Source organism: Bombus impatiens, unplaced genomic scaffold (genome assembly GCF_000188095.3).
Source record: "Bombus impatiens unplaced genomic scaffold, BIMP_2.2 scf_0131, whole genome shotgun sequence".
Classification (NCBI taxonomy): Eukaryota; Metazoa; Arthropoda; class Insecta; order Hymenoptera; family Apidae; genus Bombus; species Bombus impatiens.
The window spans coordinates 664,142-684,724 of record NT_176550.1 but is presented as its reverse complement, the minus strand read 5'-3'; the positions used below and the strand labels follow the sequence as shown (position 1 = coordinate 684,724).

Sequence of the window (20,583 nt, the reverse complement as noted above, 5' to 3'; positions counted from 1 at the left end):
TCCTCTCGATGGTCCCTATTGTCTACCCTGTGTTACACGCGCTCATTTTCCTCACTTTTCATCGTTTCGATAGACACTCGCACGCCACCTCGTCGAAAGGAATATTTCAGAGCAATCACGATCGCGATCGCTCAATTTTAGAAAAGATGTCAGAGGCCACGCTCGACGAGGATTCTCTTTCGTTCATGGTTCACACAGTTATCAATGGACCACGCTATGACCAACACTCACGCTGCTTGTCATTTGTCCATCGTTTTGGGGTTCATGTTTTCATTATTTCGTTTCGTTGATCGAGAATTTTAGTATAATATTCGTATTGATTTTCGGAAATGTATAATTCTTCTTTCCATATCAATTTTGTGCTGAGAGAAAAGATTTTAAAATTCATGTTTATAGATAATACAATCTAATTGTTATAAAGAATTTCTAGCTTATACTTTATAAAATATATTTGGTTGACCCCTTCGCGATGTCACTCGGATCACTCATCGAATCGCACGCTCACACATCACTCGATGAGAAAACGGTTCACGTGACTAATTCCGTGTATTTCGTTAAAAAAAGTCGATGCTTTACTCTCTCGTGGCTCGCTATTCGTTGATCTACCTGACTCTGATCATTGGGAAGATTTTCTTTTCGTACGGGCTTCATGGGAAGTTAGTATAGAAAGGAGCATTATCTTTTTCGCTTTACGTAGCTCAAATTCGCCTTCCAATCACAACGCTTTGTCCCTCGTCATTTATACCAGTGTATTTACAAAATTACATATATATCGGATATCACTGCAAATAAGTTTCACGTATTTCGCGTGTGTGTCTTTGTGTGTCTACGCGTAGGAATGTGTACGTGTCTGTCTGCGTTTGTGTATGTTTCATGTGTTCTTAAGCAGTTAGACTTGATGCACGTGGTATTTTTTACCACGTGGTCGCTATGTAGGAAACCTTCTAAACGTTACAATTTAAATGTAATTCTTTTTTTTTTTGTTTCTTAATAAATCTAAAAACTACGATGGTAGGATCGTGCCCTTCGAACGGGCTATGCGTGTTCGTCGGCAGCGTTCTTCCATTCTTTGGCAATATTATCTATCCATTCTCTGGCACCACTTCTAGACGCTATCAGTGTTGGATCGATCGAAATCGCGGTGGGATCTTTCGTACAAAAATTGGCAGGAATTGGTTCTCGCTCTTCTGCCCGCGATTCATCGCACGCCCCCACAATCGGAGGATCTATGCATCTGAACGGTAATAGATGTGGAGTAGAGCTCGTAAAAGAAAGTCCTTATTCTCGATGCGTTCGTTATTAAATCAATTACCTCGATGTTTCGATAGTCCTCAACGCTTTTATCAAATTAAATTTTAGTTTCAAAAGCCTATATTTAAAGCGATAAAACGCGAAAAACAACGGTAAAAAATTTATCTCGAGCCTTTTAAAAAAGAGCACTCGAATCGATAAAAAATAGATCCAGGGTACCATTCATAACAATTGTATTAAAACAACAAATAAAAAATAAATATTTTCGTACAAAATTTTCACTTTTTTATCCTGTGATCCTCGTAAAAAGATTGTACTCGAACCAGTAAAAAATATTTTTCGAAATTAAGTATCAATTACCTATGCGTTAAAAAACAAATTCTTGCACCTATTTCAACTGGCATCACTAAAAATTGCTTCTTTAAATATTTTAATGTTTCAACTTTTTGAAGCCGAATTATTTCCTTTTTCCGCCGACTTACCTCGTAAACAAAAAGGAACGAATACAACGTCGATCGAACGGTATTCCGGTCGTGTCAGGTCAATTTCATCGCGGTCAGAGCCTCGTGAAAGTAACGAGATCGCAAGAAACATGCAACTCCGGCACACTTCCACGATTCCCGACTGAAACCGTACGATTCGCTCGATCAGCAAGCAGCCCCGCGTAATTAGCGCGTGCACTTGCTCAACGATTAGGCGGTCTTTCCGGCCCGGTAATTAACGTTGGCATCGTTAGCGCGTTAGTCTCGTTTACCCTCCTCCCCTTCGCTGTATCAAATAGAGGGGTTGAAACGGTTACAAGTGTGCGTTTCTATGTGACTTTCTCTCTCTCTCTCTCTGTATGTCTACATATGTGCACAGTTAGACAAGCAGAGATCCGGTTCGCTAAGATTAAAAATAATAAGCGACACACCGATGTGATCCGTTGCTTCTCGCTCAGCGGTTGTTTGACTATCCTATTCCGCTTGGCAAATCGTGAAAACGGTAATTAACATTCCCCAAAGGAACGCCGAGATAAGAACGTTGGATCAAAATTGTCGTTCTTTCGTGATGTCTCCAGCTTTCTGAGTTTTTTGACTTGACATTTTGGAGATGCTATAAAAATTGACGATTACATATTTGGGCAAGCTCACTTTCCTCCTACCGTGGTGCGTATCGTTTGACGAACAGTAGGAATTAAAAAAGGAAAGGACGTCTTCGTAATTATACAGTACCGCGCAATCACGCGTGGTGGTAATATTTCTCCGTTGTTTTTTCGCTGTTAACCCTTTCCGCAATGTTACAAAACTTTTCCAACAACGTTTTTCTACCTTATTTTCACGAAAGTGATTTATCTCTTTCCCACGAGGAAAATTTGAGGTCGATCGTTTTAACCCTCTTTCCCGTTTCATCTCCAGAGTTCCTCCTCTTAATGATGCTCCGGGGTACTCGTCGCTCGTCGAATTTTCATTCCTCGCCGCGCGTCGCGTCCATTAATCCTCCCCTACCGCGAAGAAACGCAGAGAGACAGAAACTGTTCCGGGCCACTCGACGTCGAAATTGCGCTAATTCCGATGATTTATGCGGGCAAGGAAAACGGCCTGTCGGGGAAAGACAGATACAAATACACAGGAGCTCTGTAATTCGCGGGCAGCACGCAAGCATGCGTGCGTGCCTCCTCGTGGCATTCATGAACTTTCCTTTCCGCCCTTTCTTCTTCTTCTGTTTGCCTCCAACCCTTGTTGTATTCTTCCTTAATTTATCTTCCAGTAACAACCGCGTTCCCGCTGACTTCCTCCGCAGCGCGTGCAACTTCGCCACGGAAAGAAAAATCTCGGCCACTCGACCCCCTTCTAGCCGGCCAAATAGACCGCGCAAAACCGCACAGAGCGGAAACCGTTTCTTGCTCGACTGGAGAAACGAGTCTGTGCTTCGTCTCGTCACTGCGGATTACTTGGAGTGTTCGTGTTCTTAAACAAGTTGTTTCAGCTTAGCGTTGTAGGTACTTGTGATTTCATATTTCGTCGTAAAGATTTCTTGAGCCTCCTGTCGATATATTTTACCATAGCAATAGCAGATTTCGTGTTGTGAAAGTTACTATTACGTTAGAGATTCGGGATCATTTCGAGTATTGAAAGGTGAATGTGCGATGATTCGCAGAGCAGAATTCAGTGTATCATATCTCAAACGCGTCCTTCATTTGGTAATTCATTTGGTTACAGCGGTGTCAGCGTTCGTCTGAAAATCCTGCCGATTTCAGCGTTTGCATTTACGACGACACGGAGAGGACAGGCGACGGCTCGCGGCATAGAATCCCCGATTTTCTGATCGACACATTCCGCGGCAGCGAAGATGCTTCTACGGCATCCGAATAATCCTCGGTAGGATCGTTGCGCAGCCAAATGCCTCCGGCCGAGCGTAGACACGCGCTGGATGCGGTGCTCGAGCGAATAGCTTTTGCTGGCGGCACTGCCACTGGCATTCGTGCTGCCGTTGGTGCTGTTGCTGCCGTTGCTGTTGCTTCGCTCGTTGTTGGCCAGCGGGGAACAATGGGTCGCGACGGCTAGGTCGCCAGGTTCTGCAACACACAATGACACGCAATGATGAACGATGCTTGCCGCTCTCTCGACTCTCGTTAAAACGGTTTAAAACGCCTAGTGCGTGAAACATGCGATTTCAGCTTCGACCGCTCCCCTATTTCATTGTTTCTCGCTCTTTCTTTATTTTTTTTTTTTAATTGTATTTCTTTTTTTTTGGTCGTCTTTTTACTAGTGTGTATGTGTGCATGTGTCTCTTTTTATTCATCCCTCTATTCGTTCTCTGCTTCGCTCCGTACCGCGTCAGCTTTCCCGCACATTGTTCGAGAATTAAAGAGACAAATTCCGCATGGGAACTGGATAAAGGAAAATCGGTCTCTAATTTCGTGCGACAATGTCCGTTAACGAGACAAAGGACTTCGATCGTTGATGAAATATCGCGCACCTCCTTTGAGGATACTAATTCTTCGTCCTTTTCCACGTTATAGGAGGACGTTCGTTATCGGATGTGTCGATGCTTGGAACAGCGAACGAAGAATAACGATTCTGTTTCTTAACGATGGAAAAAGAGAAAAATTCTGCTGCTATAGTGGAAAGTGGCTGTACAAAATTAGGTGAGTTTAGAAAAATTGAAAGCCATTCCATTACACCAGTATCTTTTTATATATTGCACTAAAATAGTAAAGAAAGTGTAATAGAATCATTAGAGGTAATCGAGTTATTTGGTGATTGCAAGAATTAGAATAAAGTTCCATGAATCAAGGGCATGTCGCATTCTAACCCCTAAAATGTGACAATACACTGCTTTCATCCTTAGGATCCGCTAACATTTCCAGGAAAGATCTAAATTCCTATCATATATCTAAGTAGAAAGACCACAGATCGTGTTTGACCAGACACGGTCTCGTTCTCCTTACGCTTCTGTCTACCAGCCACCAAATAACTTCCAGAGCACTTCTATCAATCCACATCCATTCTTATTACTTCTTGCTGTTTTCCTTTATCCAAAAACGCAACATTCTTCATTCTCCAACACGAATATCTCGGTAAAAATGCCCGGTTGAAGAAAAAACGATGACAAGCACGACGACGAAGAACTGGGAATGGAGAAATCGTGATAGGATTGTTCGCCGACTAATTTTACAGCGGCGCCGCGTTGCAGATGAAAAACGGACATCCTATAAATCCTTCATGGCCGCGTGCGCGCACGGATACGAAGATCTCTGTTGCCGATCGCAATTTGCGCGATCTCCGATATTGCTGCCGGCTCGTTTCGCGTCGCGTCGTGAGATATTAACGCCAGGCTACCAAACCTCCCTTCTCTCGCCAATCTCCCATTCCCCTGTTACCTCCTCCATCTCCTACACCTATCTGCCTCGATACCTGGTTGCACTGCATCTCCGTTTGCCGGTCTACCCCATTCGGCATACATCGAGTACGTCTCTGGTGTTCCCGAATTAACCGTACCGGACCAATCTGCGGTAGGTCAAAGTTCTATCATGGACTGTACGCAATCAGCTGCTAATTGGGAAATGATTGGAGCCACCTCCACCGATGCTATCGTGCCTCTAACTATCTCTGGTCGGCGAATAACCCCCGAGCCGATATAAATGCCCCCATAAATGCCAAAGCGACGTTTACACACAAGGGATGAGCTAGAATCTCATGCCACGAAACTCTGCATGCGCATGATGCGAGGGTATACTGTCACTTATTTGTACCTTCATACATATTTTCAGTGGAACTGCCAACGTTTCCCCTTTCGGAAAATGTAGAAGAGTTTCTACCTTCAGTATCGTTACTCTTTTCCCTCTCTGTTCCTCGCAGCTTTTTATTCCTACGAGCGAGTATGTAATTTCATAAAAGATCAGAGAACTAAAATTAAAGAAATTCTTTTGAACGTGGACGCCCAAAGGACCGCGCTTTCGGAATACGTAATTGACATAAAATATTTACCATAGTGCGGTAGCGTGGCGAAATATCCCGTGTCCCAGGGTTTGCTGATTTTTCTCTGTCGATAAATATTTTATGAGGTTGCTAATCAAACGAGGGATAGAAGCAGCTCGGCCGATTTCCACCCAGGGGGAGCGAGAGAAATGGTTCGATATTGGAAAGTTCGACGAAAGCCCTCGAATCGTTTAAGGGATACATCCCTCGCCGATGCGTTCGTAGAAATTTCAAGCAATCCTCCCCGACAGCCTAACATATTCGACTCATGAATTCTTAACGAGCCAGCCGCAGTGGAGAGAGGAAGTACCGCGACTTGTCTTCAGCCACCCTTCTTTATAAACGAATTGCCGGAACGAACACGGGCTACAGGGGATGTAGAGGGGAAAGGAGAAAAAGGAAGCAAAAAGAGGGACAAGCGACCCTGTGTAGACACGACATTAACCTTCGTTACGCGTGTTTGAATTTCTCTACAACGACAAGCAAGAGGGCGAGCTTCTAAAGGGGAGAGCGATAGCAGCTGATCACCGTCTCCCCCGTCTGTAGGTTGAAAAGGAAAGGAGCAGCGTAAAACTAATTGCGGCAGACGGCGCTCGCCTTCTCCACGTTTCCATCCCCTCTCTCCTATCGTCTTCATCCCTCTTAGTCCGCCTGTGAACCAACCGCCCTTAATAGCGTGCGGTTATTACAGAGGAACGACAGGCGGCCCGATTATACGCACCCCTTTACCCGTATTTCCCCAATCAAACCCCCCTTCGTTCCTAATTTTCACCTATTTGCCGCGGCTAAACCAACGAACTTCGTCTAGCGGAATTTCAGTGATGCAACTATCGAATAGTATAGGTTGGTTTACGTGCATGCGTTTTTCTACATTCTAGCATGGGGTAACGTGTATAAGATTGGAAAGAGGATGGAATCGTTTAGAAGATGTTTGTCTGTGTTTTAGTTTTGGAGATTGCATTAAAATACATCGGGCACTCTAAGATATTGCGGTGATGAATTTGACAGAAGCTGGCTGCTCGCGTGCACATGAATCACCGTGGTGCAATCATTTTAGCGATGGAACGCGCTCTGCATGCTTCTTTTGTCCCGGACGATGCTCATCCGTCGTGTTTCACGCCATCGTGAGAATAATCCGTAAATCTTTCGGCAAAGCTCCTGCGTGCCTCCAAGGATAAAGGTGAATCATCTTTGAGATGATGTCTACGATCGAATCGATGCAAATTTCGGTATGATTTTGTTTGTGGGTTATGTTTCATTTCGATTATTGCTCCCTTTTTCAGAACACGTGTTTCGATTCATCGTTGTGTATATTTCACGATTTATTGCTCGTAGGAAGTAATATCTTGTTTTGAAAAATTGTTCGATTTGGAAAATAATTATAATTTTTCGTAGTCGTTGGTTAACTCTGATTAATATAGCGGACAATTTGATAAAAATAACAGTGTTTCTAACTTTTATAGGCAGAAACTTTGTGAGTTGATTTTAAGTAAAGAGAACTGCTGTCGGGAATTTCAAGTTGCCAACCAGAAAAGAAGAGAAATCTAGCTAGTTTCTTCAACTTCTGAATTAAAATGTGTACTTACGTCTTCTTATGTCGTCCCTGATCGACGAAAAGCGTATTTCAACTTTCGCTGGTTCGTATAGAGGACATCTAGTTAAAATTTGTTAGTGTTCGTTAGGAAAGGCTTAAACTTTAGTTTGGTCGATTAGTTAGTAATTGCACAGTTCGAAGACGCAGCGGAAAAACTTTATCTTTCTCTCGCTCTCCTTTCGACTTCTTTCCTACGATTTACGCGAAATTTGCCGAGGATCAACTTCCGCGAGAACACTCCCCGAATAGTTCCGACGATTATCTCTGGAATTAACTTCAACATTCTGACACGGGTTCCGTGGCTAATTATTTTTTCTAAAGTTACGCAATTCCAAGTTGACCGCGGATAAACAAACTTCTTCGTACCAGGTGGTTTCTACAGATTCCTAAATCACGTTCTTTCACGTCTAATTAGAATTTGGCTAGTATTTGAGTGATATAACGGATGGAAATATTAATTACCTGGAAATAAGGAAAGTAAGGTTGTAGATTTAATCTTGAGTTTAAACGTTGTTGGGATTTTCAAATTCAGCTCACAAATATTGTGCGAAATATGGAAAATTGAAGTTAAAGTTTTAATAATTTAATTAGAGGCCAAGGGAGGTAATTAATCTGATCTAAATTTTACGTAATTTGTAGCACATTTATAGGGGTAGGTGGATATTGAGGCTATGTATCGTGCCTCAAAAATGTACTCTATATAGATAGTTTAACACTTCAACAAATTATTATTGAAAATTTCTAAATTCTATCTCATTAATAACTTGTACCTTCGATGAAGTATTAAAACGATTAATCTTTCGATGATTATTTAGCACCTAATCATTATAAAAGGAACGTAAATCATTGTTAGTAGGATTTCGATGTGTTCTACGTAACATACGTAGTATATCGATAAAAAAATTCTATGTGTCCAAATACTTTCGCGAGACACTGTAGTTTAATATCAAGAAAAAACAAATTACGGATAGACATTCTGGTTCTCAAGGCGTCGTCTGAGATCTGAGCTGATCCTTCCTTATCGCAGCGTTGCGACGATATTTGCGGGCGAAAGGCTGAGGTTTCATTTGGTCGGAACAGTCCTCACGACGCCAACAAGTACGCCGAGCAGGATATGAGATTGTAGTGCCAACTGTGCTCACCTCTAACAAGGTTTCACCAGGCCGATAGATACCGCGGTGGCTGTCGCGACTGCGTGTTCCCAAGGTACAGCGTTTCGACGAGTCTCACCACGGGGTTCTACAGACCAAAGCAAAAGGGTTGCTAACGGATATAATAGCGTAGATAACGCATTTAAGCGTTACGGATAGGGAGCGTTTAATTGCCCAAATTGATATCGCGTTGCGCTAGAAACGAACCCGCTTTTCGCTTAAGTATGCGCGTTGCTCTTCTCTGAAGGTGCCACCCTTTCGTTCTCGAGTATCTCGTAATTTTCCTATGATTCCACCTACCAAGCGTTTATCGAACATTGCTAGCTTTACATAGGCCGTGAAATAAACCGTTATTTTGGAAGAAATTTTGAATTCCAATCTTCCGTGAATTTTTCTAATCATTGCTTTTATTCGCCCTCTCTTTTCGTAACAAAATATTTTTTAATCCATTTTGCAAAGTTAATGCGTAGATAAATTGTCTACGAAATACTGTTGTTTTATAGCGGTTCTATGTGCGCATGTAGTCACGCAGTTTACGTAACGCGATTCTCTGAGCCGCACACGAAGCGTCGCACGAGTTGAATTATAGGGGTGGTTCGTTAAAAAACTAATCCCACTTCGTTGATCGCTATATTATACCGTGCAGTTAAGGGAATGAGCAATTTTCTTCGGATTGTTTTAGGGCTGATTTCGCATCCATCAACGTCCACGACGATTTTTCTGCCGTGCGTTTACGCGGCTTTATGAACGAAAGTCGATTTAACTGTCGCGTGTCGAACAGCAATTCTTTCGCCCCTACTGACTAACGATTGAACAATTACTACCGCGGAAAACGTTGCTACGTATGCGGGACAGTAATTAGAAATAAATTGTCAGTACTAGTTCAATCTCGTTCGTGTCCTTTTGTCCGTAGTTAAAAAGTATTCTGTCGTGGCTGGTACAGTTGTTTTCGATTCACGCGACAATTCCAGTCAGTAAACAGGCAAAACACGCGACTCGCTGCCATGCGAATAAAATAAAAGCGTTCGGACGTGCCGGGACAGAGTTTCGATACCGAAGGGAGAGAAGAGAGAAAAAGAGAGAAGAGAGGGTCACGGAAAAAGCGCAGAAGTATATATAAAAATTGAAATTGATACGTTTGGACGCGGTCATTCTAGTTTCGCGTGAAATATCCTCGACGTCGATAGAATCCAATAATATGCAATTTCAAGTTTCAAAGTAACTCCGTCGGTCTCCGAATCGATACGATATAGGCCATCCAGGGTCGAGAACTTCTCGTTTTGTACGAGACAAAATCGAAAGAAAAAAAAACGAAAGGAAAAAAGAAACAGGTGAAAGAGAAGTGTAAGGGGAAAATGGGAAGAAAAGAACTGGCAAGCAGCAAAGGTGTTCCGAACAGATGAAACCAATAGCAAGTTCGATAATCAATTTTTATCCCCGCCTGTTTTGTAACTTTGTTATGCGTTCACATCGTGCAACTTCGAGTTCGATACACGTTGCAAACGTCCGTCTAGCCCATTCGGTCTTTCTTGTACATTGGAAATTACGTCACTACTTCCTTTCCTGCGTTCGAAATATTCCTCTTTCTTTTCCAATACCAACTTGGAATTTTCCTGTGTAATATACCGCTGGACGCTTATGGTCCATCGACGAATAGGCAAGTTTTGACGATTCCAGGAATAAAATCGATGGGACAATTTGTGCAGGGAATAAACGAAAACGAACAACTCGTTTTCTTGGTACGTTTAACAGATTGATAGGGAACACGATGCAGCAAATATATTGCTTACTCCGGGTGAAAGATGCTCGCGCTAGTAGCTGGTCGATTCGAATATCGGTATTCCGGTTGCGCGACTCCTTCGGCTCGACATATGCTCCAACGACGATGATAACGACAATGTCCCTACTCTTGGCCGCGTGCCTGAATCTTTCAAGGAAAATTCTCGAGTAAACGAAATGCGCACGGCAATAAATGAATACGAATCGATAGAATTTTCATGGAAAAAGAAACCTGGAAGATCGTCGGTACATTTTCGCTTAGACTACTTTATCCGATTGGACGAACTCCGCAGCGAAACGAAAGGTTGGAATTTATATGAAATATTTTGGAGGGCAGATGCAAAGAAAACTATAGAATATAGCTTCTCAAACGTGAATTTCGAGGTGGAAATTTTTGTAGGCCCACCGGATAAACCTTCAGCCGTGTGTATTTTCTTGGTTACCCTCAAAAAGTTTATCCTTTCAATGTTGTTTTAAAAAATATCGGAGAAAAAACGGTTCCCGGCAAATATTCTATGGTTTATTTACGTAAATTTTCATGGAGCCACGTGCACGCGCGTGCTAGTGCGCGACGAGCAAAAGCAAACATTTTGCGGGAAGTCGCATGAAAGTGAATTACGCGAAGGAAAACTTTGCAAAACCGACCCTACGAGACACAGCCGGTGTATCTCATAAAAGTACTCGCCTGTTTATTGAATAATACAGTTGCAAAATACACATTGGTACGCTTAAATATACCAGCAACTTCGTGAAACCGATGTAAATGAAATTAAAAAAATTTGTTTAAATTATACGATTCAAAAATTCTGCAGATCTGAAAGAATTTACTTCTATGGTCTCCGAAGAAGCTAATCTCGTCGTAACGAAAAATATTCTAAACAGATTTCTTTTACATTTTTTTTCTTTTTAGAAACTTGCTTAAATCCTATTAAAACTACTAAAAGTTTAAACAACAATATCTCCGAAGTTGGGCGAAAGTTTTCGACCAAATGGAACTCCTTAGAAGCGAGAAATTTTGCCCTTTAAAATTCTCTTCATCTCGTTCCGATACGACTTATGGTTCTCGAGATATCGCCGTGCAAAGGAAACGATGAATTTTTAGCATTCCTTAGTTCTGTCCTTGTCGCACGCTCAGACTACATACTCTCGCACGTCTTCTCTGACCTATCCCAACTCGAGCCGCGTACGCTGGTCAGTAACAGATGCTGTCTCGACGACTTTTTTCACTGCTCCTACAACGGAGTACGCATTTCCAGGAAAAAATGTAGGTCAGACCGCCATAGCGCGTATATCAATGGCTATTGAACAGATTCCTTGTATCGTAATACTACGCGTTAAACCCCTCGCATCTCCGGAATGCTTCGAGACATCGGGATGAGACAGAAAGCATTTTCAAGGGCACGCGTTTCTCAAGATACTCATGCTGTTTTAGAAAAAATTTTGAAGTTGCTTTTCGATATTTTTTATACTGAAATTTCACACGATCGTACAGATATTCAATTCCAAGAATTGAAAGTCGAAAAACAGTGATGATGTTACAAATATTACTTTTTAATTACTTTCGAATATACAATTGTTTATGCTATCTCTTTATAATAAATGAACGTATGAAAGTGAGTTACTGGCTTTTTGAAAGGACGAGGTACTAATTATGTACTTGGACAGAAACGGGAAAGTCCTTTGAGATGTAAAGATATTTCAAGCGTAACATGAAATGGTTTTTAACTTTGAAAATAATTCTCGAATGACGTTTATGTGCAGAAACATTTTTCATTGTTCTGATGTCTAGAATTAATTCTCGCATGTTTTGTGACATTCTGGATATTGTAACGTATTTCTATATTTTATAATTGTTTGTTCAATAAATAATTTGTTAGTAGAGCTTTTGTTCCATTGGACCTACACCAATGTTAAAAAGCGCATCAGAAAAACTTAAAATCATGGCATACACAACAACAATATTCAGTTATTCAAGTTGGCTGTATTCATTTTATTAACTCACATAATGAATCTTGTAATTGTTACTAAATGAGTTAAATGTACGCTGTTTTATTTGATTAATAAAATAAGGAAGACAAGAATATTTTTTTGAAGTATAATATGGAAACAAAACGGCTCGTTTTAGTACGAGAATAAAGAAGTGGATTAATAATTTTAGTATGTAATTCTGTAGAATATAAGGGTAGAAATATGCTGAGAATAAAGGCGCATAGTGTTCCGTATAATATTACCCTTCTGAATACTTACTTTATTCATTACTGAGCATTTTAACAGGAAATAGTATAATTTTAAACAATCTCTCCATAAGTGCCAGTATCGTTTGCGCTAGTTAAAAGTTATTGTTTAGAGCCTGTTTCTGCGTTTTATAATGTTAAATTACCCCGAACGTTCTTTTGGCAAAACAATTATTTTCGCCTGAACGTTCGTTCAAAAGACGAGTAACGGAAGCCGTTTAAAATAAAGAGACGAGAGCTCGCACAGTAGGTTTTAAACATTCTCAACAAATTATCGCATATACGTAGCAATCTAAAATCCGCTGAATACGTGGTTTCCCTTTCAAAACACTAATCACAATCTCTTTCTCTTTCTCGGTCAAAGGTCCCCTCACAGGATCGGTACGGCGCGCAGCAATTCCCCGTTTTACGAAACACATACCCCCACCTGGCCTAAGCTCATCCAGCTCGACATACATAGACGAGAAAGGCTACAACGGGAGCTGGTTGCATCGACGTCGCACAATCGCTGACGTAGAATCGATGGGAGCAATTTATATGCTACACCCCTAAAGGGACCGGCAGGCGCAAAGGGTTGCATCGTGTCTTTTGATCGAGCAAAGCCGATCGAACCATCGAGCCGGTCAGTCGAACCGGGGTATATTGGGCTGCTCGTGCCTCGTAACACTAGAATATTGCTTTCGTGCCGGGACCAGAAAACCAGCCCGAGATAAGAACGCGCTAACGAATTCCGTGACGGCAATACGCGACCGCGCTTCATGCATATTTTAATATTAATTTCGCGTCCCGACTTCCGGGTCTGGTCGGCTCTTTCCCTACTCCTCCCTCTTCGGCGGAGAGAATCGCGCACCACCGTTGTGTCGTGTCGTCGATAGGGAGTGCACAGCCAGTAGCGTAACCTTTCAGGCAACGGTTACCATGCCACGCCGGGACCGCACAAAGGGCCACACAACACGATGTCCTTTTCCCGAGGAACGTTGATCAAAGCAAGGAACGAGCCGCTGCGCCGGTGGGATGGGAAGAACGCGAAACGATATCGAGGCAACGAGACATACTACTGAGCGTAATACGGAAATTTCGCTTCCGGCCAGAAGTGCGTGGCTTGTCGCAGCGCAAAAAGAGACGCTCTACGACCACGCCGTAAAAGGAAAAAGCTGCGGGACTAGGTCTCGCGTGCTACAATTGTCATCGAGGGATTCATGCTGTGGTGCTAAAATATTTCCACCGACTGATTTTTGCCTCCGCGATGTCTTCTTATTCTGAACACGTCCTTCCCTACTTTTTTCCACTCTTCCCCTGCCTTCTTTGCGCATTCTTGCCTTCTCTTTAGAAACCAGTCGCCTCTACGTTATTGCTCTAACCCTCCGTGTGTGTATCTCCTCTCTTTTTCTCTCTTCTTTCTTTTTTCCTTCATCTAACCGCATTATCAACCACTCCTGAACCACTGACGCGGCGATTTCTTAGCTCTATGGATATCTTCGACGAGACACCGTATATAGAACGTTCACGAAGCTCAATGTTTTTCAAACTTCCTCTGCGTTTTTTGTTACATGCTTATTAATATTTTAATTTTTATTTCGACTCAACGCTTGTTTGCCGTATTCGCTGGTTTTTATTAGAACTGACCTTGTATCATCCTGAATTTCCCTTTTGATTTTAGTAGGACTTTAGTGGAACTATAGGAACTGTGAGTAATGAACTGTCGAACTGTTCACAACTTTTTCAATGCACGATGTTTTTTTATAAAAAGCTTTCGCAAAATTTATATAGCGATGAATAAAATATTCGTGAATTTTCATTCAATGTTAGTCTGGCAATTTTCAACGTCTAAAGTATAAAATCAATTTCAGGGAAATAAAAATAAGCTATGCAAGGGAGAAATAAGTTTTCATTCGGTGCGTTAATTAGTCAATTGATTGCCTGTAAATATATTAAAATTACTTTCATTAGGCTACAAAAATTTAGTGCTATGAAAATAAAATGTAGAACCTAATGAAAAACTCGCTTTATTGGAAAATAGGAGTGTACGCAATACCTTTTCCAGCTACTGTAAGTCCAGACGATTTCTATGAAAAATTACGAATTGGTCAGTTTGATTGATAATTCCGGAATTAAATAAATATTCTTTATTTTCCTATTAAAAATTTGCCGAAATTCCGCTTTTCAAGTCGTGTCTTATATTTAAGCCGATAATTATCAAATGATCACGGCCTCGACAGAATTCAGCAGCGGTTGTTTACACGGCTAATCATTTCCTACGGTGTGAATCAAACTTCACGATGCAAGTTCTCGTCGATGCATTGTGCCGGCAGTCGCGTTCACCGCGCTCCAACTTTCCTCCAAACGACGAGAGTTAATTAATTATCGCGTTCATAATTTCGTGGGTGTCTGGTTCATCGTGATCAGTGATGTGTATCGCGGATCCGAGGCACGAAATTCGCGGCGAGCGATTGCGTACCATCGAAACAAGGCCAGTCTCCCGTGCGACTCGAATCGAAGCGCGACACCGTCCCGTGTGCGCGTAATTACAGTTCGTTCAACTAGTTTCCACGGCAATTCCGTCGATCAGTCGTGCGTCGCACGCGTTGAAATTCGAGAGACAACGAATGAGAGGACGCGAGTAAGAGACGTATGTGTGAAATTCGTTTCTAATTGGGCGTAATGGTTCGACGAAGCTTGCTTATGTATTTGAAACTTTCTTTTTTCGTTGCGGCATGAAGCGAACAAAAATCGAAACAATCATTCTTCGAATTTGATCTTATTTTTCGATGATATCATCAGTCAGTTAGACAAATGCAGCACCATGCGTCGCGTCGAATTTACGTATCTCGAATTGAAGCGAGTTTCGAATTAACCAGGAGGGTAGAACGTGTCGAAGCGGAAGTTTACTCATTCCAAAGGCCAAACTTCGTCTATTTTCTACAAGAGTTGACTGACAATCCGCAAACCTGTTTTGTTATTTTAACGAATGAATTTAGATAGTAAATCGTCATACGTATTACGAAAACAGAATCAGCCGTAAATGATTGTAAAATTTCTCTTAATACATTTCCTAAAAAACTGTTTATTCAAAGTATCGCTTTCAGGGGTCAAACTTTCAAAAAACAGACCGATCATGCACAGCTAACTACAACATTATATCCTATAGTCTATATTCCACAAATAATTAAAAGTTAACCTAGATTCCAAAAACTCAAGCACAGAGCTTTCAGAATGGATACGTTAACTAGAACACAAAGAGATTAATTTAGGGCTACTGCACTGTAACTTAAATCGTTTATGAAAGAAGAATGCATTTTTCAGGTCAAGTTAACAAAGTTAAGCCAGCCGTGTTAAGCCATAAGATATGCCTACAGTGAAACAATTAATTCTTCTCACTGCTTCTATTTTTTCTCTTATTTTACCGTCGCTTTGCTCGCATCGTATGAGCCTTATTCTGTAAAATTTTAAATCAAGTAAAATTTTTATCAGAATTTTTCGATAAATATAACGAGCGGATATGCTAAAACTTATAACCGATAGTATACATACATAAAAATATAGGAAAAGAGAGAGAATGAACGTACGAAAGCGTTAATATTCCACGAAGAATCTCACGTGCATCAAGACACAATAATTAGCGAAGCGTGGAATCGTTCAGAGGCTCGTCGATGCGATTTGTTCGAAGGCGAGTTTACGAGCTTTAAATTCATTCCAGCTGAGCAGTACACCCTTCGTTGCTGGGTTCATTGCCTTCGCGAAATATCACGTATCTAGTGTCAAACAGAAAGTTGCGCGTTGTCGTGGCGTCAGCTGCGTTGCTTTGGAGAAACGAGGGAACAGATTGCCGGTTTAATTAACACCCTTTGCCAAATTACGAAATCGCGAATTATGCAAGAAGCACCTGAAAAGGAAGGAGGTTAGCGGAAGAGACTTCTTTTCCTCTCAGGGAGTTTCTTATTACATCGTTCCGACCGCGTTCATCAAGAATTTAAAGTTTCATCCTGGGAACACCGGCTGTCGACATTTTACGATACGCGAGACCTATCTTGTACAGGGACACATGAAAAAATAAATAAACTGCTGATGAAACGTCAACGTAAGTAGAGACTGTTCCACGTTTCATTCATCAAACAGTGCGCAGGTGGTTCGTGCGAGAAAATCTAATTATATCGTACGGAAATTCAATATTGATATCTCGTTACATCGTTCACGAGCTAAATAAAGAATGGAGAAGATAGCAAATATTGATTTTAATGGTTCTGTTTTCCTTTTCGCGGAGATAATTCATACATGCTCCATATGAAATTCCTCAGAATTAAGAATCTAATATTTGGACGTTAAAAACATCCTCCTTTGTCAATTTTCCAATTGGTCATTTTTCGACGTTAATATCAATACATACCTGTTGGATCTACGCAATAGATTCAACTAGCAAAGGATACTTTAATTTATTAAGATACGTATCAGAGGAAGTAGCTTTACCGTACTTATCCTAGCCAATAAAACAAAATGTCAATACTTCTTTAAAAATGAAATACAACGTAGCTCAAGTAAAATTAGGGAATCGCAGTGTAAGTCATTATTTTCTTCATTTCGAATTTGTTTGAGAAATACGTGCGTTTAAATTCTACGGTTTTCGCCCATTCTTGTGAAATCAGGCTACGCTCAGGAATTCTTATTTCGACAATTATTCACCAGATACAGTCACTTTTTTATTCTAACGCAGAAGATCGAACATATCGAAATAAAATTGTTTTAAATTGGAAGATTAATTTTATGCTATTGAAAATTACAAATAAATTCTTAGTAAAACAAAAAGTTGAAAATGGTATATAACATATTCCTTTAAGTTTTAGCTATGGCACAAGTCCTCTTTTAAAATGAAATTTTTTAAATTACTAACTTAATTACCTATGAAAGGACTGGTGCGCCCGGTGGAAGTAAAGTTCGTGAACATTTCCAATAGAAATTAAAACATTTATACGAATCTACATATACGATAAAATATTCAATAGCTTGACACCGTATAAGAATTCCAAGTATCCCAATAGCCAGACTGTTCATAGTCACGCGTCCCGCTAGAAATGTAAAATGTACATTGCAAATTCATAATCCAGAACGATTTGAAACAGGCAATCTCCCGGACAGTAGTCCGGTCCAAAAAGAATCTCGATACAAGCTCTTTAAAAACGGGTGGTCCACGTGGTAGGCTGCACGGCTGGCGCATCGTCCAAGCTTCTCTTTTCCATCGTTGCACACACTCTTTACCCTGCATCAGCCGTTCTCTGCCTCTATTTTGCAATACGTGCACGCTGCTACACGTCAGCACTTGCACCCTGCCGGATGCAAGAACCCTTTCCCCCGCACCCTTTCCTCTTTCTCCCTTTCTCACGCCCTTCTCTCTCTCTCTCTCTCTCTTTCTCTCTTCACGTGCACACACCTCTTTCTCTCCTCCATACGGTCGACCTCGATGCAGCTGCAGTCACGGGCGCCGCTGCAGCTGCTGCCAGATCCTACGTAGATCGGTTCGATGCTGGCTGCTGCTGGCACCGATGCTGTTACTGGGCTCGTTTGGAACTCTCGTCAGGCGAAAACGAAATTGTCCGCCACGCTCGTCTCGTCGTTTTATCGGCCATGGACGGCTGAGCAACGACGAGCTGCCAGCCACGCTCGGCGAAAGCGTATTTTTACAAGAATATCGATAGATCGACAGGGAATCGGATGTTTCACCTAACGTGACATTCCGACGATCTTCTTCGAGGTGCCCGGATTAACGAATCGTAGTCAATTAGGATTTTCCAAGATTTGCAGCCAGAGAATCGCTACTGATGGTTACCTTACCAGCAACTTCCACTGACTTCAGCTTCTACCGGTTTAACAGGGTTTTAATGGAAAGCTTAAAGCGTAAAAGACGTAAGATAATCCATCTTTCCTCGGTAATCAGTATTCCAAGAGTTTTGCAAGATTCGTAACATTTAAAATTGACATACCTGTGATTCTTCGGGTTTCAATCGTGTTATCAGTAAGCTGTGTCTTTATTCTGACGTTTCGTAACATTTCAGTTCACTTCTTCACCGCAGATACCTAACCTTGTCCCTTTAAGATACAGTTTCAGGTCTGCAAATGAACCAGAATGGGATTGAAACCCTAAGAATCACAAATATGTTATCTATTCCTTATGAAGGTTGAAAATTTAAGACGTTAAAAAGTTTCTCTTCGAGTTATTGTTATTCTATTTAGGGTAGATTTTGAGAATTTGGCAGAGTAAAGTAAAGGGTTGACTGTTCACTCGCGTCGTCTTCTTGGTATGGTTGATCTCTTGGCAAGGATGATTGATGATTGTAAAAGATAGGCGCAGTGCGCTCGCGTGAATCGACCGATGGAAAATTCGTTGTGTTATAAATTTCCTAAGTTGGGATGTAATTTTAATGCGATGTAAACATAACGGACTGCGATTAACGAGCCGCCAAGCTGCGCCAGAAGCGCCTGGCGGGGGAATTAATTTTGCGTGTAATTTTATTATTCAAGGAAGCTACGCGAATCTATGGACTGTAACACTTTCATTACTTGTCTTCCAATAAAATGTCAAACCCGTGGAATTCATGACTCAACTTCCTGATTGGTAAACAGCACGCTACAAATATTTTCTATTTGTTATTTAGACCAAATATTATGAATAATACAGTGAAAGTTTCCCGGATGTTTTGGAAGAATTGCCAAATGATTCTGATAAGTTATTGAGGAGATTTTAAACAAACGTGTTTCTTATTATAAATAATACTTTTAAAATTCATGATCAATGTATTCATTGAAATATATATTATTTAGCAAATATTTTCTATTTGTCATTTCGATTAAATTTTACAAGTAATATGACAAAATAATGTAGGATCTTTTAAAAAAATTACGAAACAATTTTGATAGATTATCGAAAAGATATGATCAATGTTATACAAATATCCTTCCTATTTTAAATACTTAAGTTCCAAAGATTTGTGCAATACATAATCTAGCAAACCGAATGATATATAATTTTCTAGTCTTTACTTGAACTAAATGATACAAGTAGCACAGTGTATTCTGGAAAAATTGGAAAATAATTCTAATAGGTTACCGACAAGATAATAAGCGTTACACGAGCGTAGCCCTTAATCGAATACTTAGATAATCACGGTAGTTCAAACTTTTACTACTCTTAAGATATCCAGCTATTTCAAGTTTATACGGCAATGTTCGATGCAAGAAACGAGATCTCCAATTATCTTAATTACTACTATTAAACCTTAAAACGCCAGTATATCATTCAATCTTCCGATAATGACGATTTTTACTAATGCATTAGTTTTATGAATTCTTCTTTTATTAATCTACCCACTAATGAAACAGGAGACCATCCTCCAATTCTCGAAAACAATTCCAACACTCGTAACCAAGATAGCCCATTAGAGATCGTGTTCCAACAACATAATAAACACACGTTACAAGCAACATTAACGCTTAACGAATACCCACACCGTCTAATTACTAGTTGCGTAACCTTAGCATTAATCGGCTGCATTACGCCGTTATGACACGGCCGGCGGAGAATGCGGACGTGTAAAAAGAGATTTTAATACCCGAATTCCGGTATCTAATAGAGTTCAAGGCCATTTAGTTACAACAATCCTCGTTCCGCCTTTTGGAGGATCTTGGTCAATGGTGTTGCTTGGTTTTCGGGAATGCCTGCAGGGAGCAGTCCACGAGGATAATGGAGTTCTCAAGTTGCCCTAAACGGAGGACAAAACCGTTCCCACGGACTGAACTTCGGTAATGGTGTCGTTCCAAACCTATGATATCGATAAGAACGGTTTATAACGAGTATCGACGAGGCGGAGCTAATTAGCCGGTGCGTTTTACCGAGGTTAATAGGCCCACCCCCCTACCCCAGATCGACGAGAAATTACGCTTGTTTGAGTGGCTGCCACTACATGTGACTCACGGAGCTAGCGCTCCAATTCCGCGGGAAAAAATACAAGAAGGGAACAAAGGACGTAAATATCGAAAATGAAACTTCATGGCCAACACTGACTCGGCGTTATTAAACGAGAATTAATTTCATCTACGAAGAAAATTATTAAATAAAGTCGTTT

At 41.0% G+C, this 20,583-nt stretch overlaps 1 long non-coding RNA gene across 1 annotated transcript; it reads right to left on the bottom strand.

The window, feature by feature from the left end:
- Window positions 1-285: 285 nt before the first annotated feature.
- Window positions 286-7,916, bottom strand: LOC117151261. Its single transcript, XR_004461046.1, has 2 exons — window positions 7,301-7,916; window positions 286-3,808 (listed from the first exon to the last, which is right to left on the bottom strand). It is a non-coding gene; the product is annotated as an uncharacterized LOC117151261 (long non-coding RNA).
- Between the last annotated feature and the right edge of the window lie 12,667 nt (window positions 7,917-20,583).